The sequence below is a fragment of the Tupaia chinensis genome, unplaced genomic scaffold (assembly GCF_000334495.1).
Source record: "Tupaia chinensis unplaced genomic scaffold, TupChi_1.0 Scaffold000377_4, whole genome shotgun sequence".
Classification (NCBI taxonomy): Eukaryota; Metazoa; Chordata; class Mammalia; order Scandentia; family Tupaiidae; genus Tupaia; species Tupaia belangeri.
In genome coordinates, this window is record NW_006159878.1 from 57,868 (window position 1) to 62,642 (window position 4,775).

The window sequence follows — 4,775 nt, forward strand, 5'->3', positions numbered from 1 at the left end:
CTGCTGCCCCAGCCAGGCTCGTGCTTCCGCGTCGCTTCAGGTGCGACTTTCCTGCCAGTTGCATCATGATTTGCAACGCCTGCTGGACACGTTGAGCATAGGCCAAAGGGGTAAAAACGCAGCCTGTTTAAGCCTGACAGAAGCAGTCTGAGAGTTGTGTCAAGGACCTGAGGACAGAATTCTGACCTCTCTCCCCTAGTTCCAAAAATTCGTGACAAAGGGCCCCAGAGAGTCACACCAGTGTCTGGGCTCTGCCACATCCTGACCCTGTGAGGCCGCTTACCTCCATCAAAGAAAAGCACAGGCATTACTTTGCTGACTTTCTTTGGGAACACAGATGGGTTTATTTATTTTTTGTAACCAACCACTAACCTAAAACAAACCCGCCTATGACCTACAAGCCCCGCGTTTAGACGCCCCCACCCTTCTTGGCCAGGCTGTGGTAGACTCTGCCGAGGACAACTCTCCTTCTCTCAGAATGCAATAAAAGGAACCACTGCATCTGAACTCCCCAAGAAACACCTCTGTTTCTGGTGGTCACTCACTTTCACTCTTAGCACAAACTGCATTAATTACTATTTCTGCAGAGCTTGGTTATCTCTGTCAACAGACCCAGCATTCTCCAAGCACTGGGTATTAGGAATAGTTCCACTTTAGGTGACTCTGAAGTGGCATCGTTGCTGCCAGAGTGGGCTGACGGGCCAGCGCCCAGGGTTGCCAGCGTGGTCTCCAGAACGGAGCTTGCTCCTTCCTGCATGTCTCCCGTGCCAGAAGCTGGCTTGGCACTGCCTCCGCAGCGCACATCTGATAGGGCCTCTTGGCTAGTGTTCTTGGCAATGCATAGTTGCAGCAGGGCAGGGTTCTAAGCCCAAGGGCAGTGCCGCCGTGGTCACCGCCTTTGCCTTCATGGTGGGGAGACCCTCAGCAAGAGGCCAAGAGGTGCTGCAGGGCGGTCCTGTGATGGTACCCGGGCTCTTGGTGTTTCCAGTGAAGAATTGACTGAAACATGCAGATAGCGCGAGGAAAAGTTATTCTGTTACGTTACAGCGCACTCCTGGGAGGTAGGAGAGGCCACGCAGACCGAGAAAGACAGCTGCATCGGTGAGACCCACGGTCTTTAACGAGGATCGAGGTCCTGTAGGTTGTGGGTTGGTGGTTGGCTGGGCCCCCTGATTGTTCTCACCTCACTGGCACGGTTACAGGGTTGTAGTGACTGACTGCCTCTAAGGTCAAATGTGGCTTAATCAGCTAGCCGCCCCCTCCTCTCCTGCTCACATTCCCTCGGCAGGGAAGTTTCTGGCCACATGGGCAGACTGGCCCCCTCACCCACCTCCTTTTGCTAGCAGTCTCCTGCCCCATAGGTCTGGCTGTGGGGCTGACGCCCCCTCCCCCACAAGGGACAGGAGGACATGGGGCCTGAGGCCTGAGGGGAGCGTGGAGGCAGTGTGATGAACAAGTCATGGGGCGGCTGAAGGAGAAACTCTGTCTTCAGTTGTCTGTGGAAGGTGCTCTGTGTGTGCTGGCTCCATTCGGAGGGCAAGGTGCTGTGGTGTGAGTGCGTCCCCGGTGGCCACGTGTTCAAATCTACCTGCCAGGGTGATAGTGTGGGGGCAGGCCTTTGGGAAGGGACCAGGTCATGAGGTGGGGCCCTCCTGACCCCTCCGTCGCTGGAGGGCACGCATGAGTGCTGGGCCCACACCACACAGCATGTCTGTGTGGACTTCCAAGCCTCTAGACTGTGAGCAGGAGGTTTCTGCCACTGCGGCTGGACGATGGTGCAGCAGGGAGTACGCTGGTCTGCCGGGCCGGTCCACGTGGGGAAACTCCCAGCTGATGTCACAAGACCTCCCTGGGTGTGCTGAGCACATGTGTGCCTGTAATCTGGAGTTGGCTGAAGCTGGGGGTGGCTTGTGGTATCAAAATCCTGGTAGGGATGTCGTCTCTCTCTCTCTGTTTCTCTCTTTCTCTCATAGGAGAAATAAATCACCTTGAAAAAACTTTTATTGCTTGTAAATCACCCAGTCTGAAGCATTACAGCAGCCTGAATGGATGGGGTAAGGATCTGGTCCCCAGTTTAAGAACCACACAGCAGCGCCTTATGGTACTGTTGTAGACGACAGATTTGCTGCAGGTCTACATGAACATCACCGATCTGGGCCCTGGGACAGCAAGTGGTTCTGCGAGGAGCCCCACCAGCCAAGATTGGGCTCAAGCTGAAAGATGAAGGCCAGGCCCAGCAGCCGCGAGGCAGCGATGGAGCAGGAAGCTGGGAGCCACGTGGTGACTGTGGGTTCAGATCCCCCAGCTGGACTGAACATACCAGGTGTGTGAAGCGGGCTCCAGGATCCTGAGGAACTGCAGGGCTAAGCAAAGGGGATTGTGGCGTGATGAGGTGCCATCAAGGTGCCTGTCTTTCCTCTTGCCTGTATGTGCACGCACAGAAGCTCCATTATTTAAAAAAAGAGAGAGAAACACTGACCAGACCTGTTCCCATGACAACCCAAACCCAAGACCTTCAAATGTCCTTTCCAAGTTTCTGGATGGCATGACCCTCAGAAGAATTCCAGCTTGATGTCATCTGGGTAGTGAATGCTGCTTGGAGGTCAGGAGTGCTTGGGACTGCAGCCTTCCTGCACCCAATAATACATCAGTTTACTAGGCAGCAAAGTAGCTTATGACAGCGCACGAGGTTAACTGTTTTAAAAAGGCTAGTGGGGGAGGCAGCAGGTGGCATAGCGGTTAAGATGCGGGACTCTCACATGATCGACCTCAGTTTGAGTCCTGGACCCGGTGGCTTGAAACTCACATCGGGCATGTGTATGTGTGTACCCAAGATACTGAGAGGAGAATGGGAGGAGAAGGGATCAAGGCATGGCCATTCCCCCTGGGGTGATTTCTCACTTTCTCTCCCTCGATCTCCAGTGAGTACATATGCCCGATTGCAAAAATATCTCAAAAGAAAAGGGCTAGTGGGGGGTCAGCAGGTGGTGTAGTGGTTAAGGCCCTGGACTCCCACATGGGTGACTGTGGTTAGAGGCTTTAAACTCACACCAGGGGTGTGTGCGTGCCCAAAACTCCAGGAGGAGAATGGAGGAGAAGGGAATGTAGCATGTCTATGCCTCTGGGAGATGATTTTTCACTTTCCTCTCATCGCTTCTTTCTCTCTCATGTGCACACATCCTATGACAAAAACAGACAGACAGACAGACAAAGGCTGGCAGTGGGGTCAGCAGGTGGTGTGAGGGTTAAGGCTGGCAGTGGGGTCAGCAGGTGGTGTGTGGTTAAGGCTGGCAGTGGGGTCAGCAAGTGGTCTGTGGTGGTTAAGGCTGGCAGTGGGGTCAGCAGTTGGTGTGAGGTTAAGGCTGGCAGTGGGGTCAGCAAGTGGTCTGTGGTGGTTAAGGCTGGCAGTGGGGTCAGCAGTTGGTGTGAGGTTAAGGCTGGCAGTGGGGTCAGCAAGTGGTCTGTGGTGGTTAAGGCTGGCAGTGGGGTCAGCAGTTGGTGGTTAAGGCTGGCAGTGGGGTCAGCTGGTGGGGTGTGGTTAAGGCTGGCAGTGGGGTCAGCGGGTGGTGTGTGGTTAAGGCACTGGACTCCCGCATGTCCAGCCATGCTCAAGTCTGAGACCCAGTGGCTTGAAAATCACGCTGGACGTGTGTGTGCGTGCTCGAAATCCCTTAAGGAGGCTGAAGGAGGGGGATTGTGGTGTGGCCTCCCCCTGGGAGGGGATTGCTCACTTTCCCTATGTCTCTCTCTTACTATTTCTCTGGTGAGCATACTTGCCCTGGCAAAAAAAATAAATAAATAAAAAATAAATAAATAAAGGGCAAGTGGTGAGGGCTCACAGGTGACGTGGTGGTTGAGGTGCTGGACTTCCACATGCCAACCAGGGTTCGAGTTCTGGACCCAGCAGTTTGAAAACCATGCTGCCATGTGCGTGCATATCCAAAATCCTGAGAGGAGAAGGGACTGTAGTGTGGCCATCCCCCACAGTGGGTGATTTCTCACTTTTTCTCTCTTGTTTCTTTCTGGCCAACACACACACCCTTTGGCAAAAAACTAAAAAGAAAGGCTAGCAGTGAACCAACAGGGGACGTGTACGTAAAGGCACTGGATCTCACATGCCAACTCTGAGGTTCGAGTCCCAGACCCGTGGCTTAAACTCAAGACTGGCAGGGCCAGCAGGCAGTGTAGTGGTTATGTCACTGGACTCTCACATGGCTGACCACGGTTCAAGTTTCAGACCTAGTGGCTTGAAAATCACACTGGGCATAATCACCCCCTTTTAGGGAATGATTTCTCACTTTTCCCCCTTTCCCTCTCTCATCCTATGGCAAAACAGAACAAAACAAAACTCTCTTTAAAAAATTACTACTGGGACCAGCAGATGGCGTAATGGTTACATCGATGGACTGCCATGTAGTTGACTACGGTTTGAGTCCCAGACCCAGTGGCTTAAAACAGGCTGAGCGTGTGTGCGTGCCCAAGATCCCGAGAGGAGAATGGAGGGATTGCGGCGTGGTCACCCTCCTGGGCCGTGATTTCTTGCTTTCTGTCTCTCTGTCTCTCTCTGTCTCTCCAGTGAGCACATGTGCCCTATAGCAAAAATCTCTCTAAAATAAAGAAAAAAGCCACTAATGGTGCGTGTGTGCCGCCAAAATTTCCAAGAGAAGACGAGAAGGGATTGTAGAGAGGTCATCTCCCTGGGGGGGGTCAGTTCTCATTTTATCTCTCTCTGTCTCTCTTTCTCTCTTTGGCAAGTGCATGCACTCTAAAGCAGG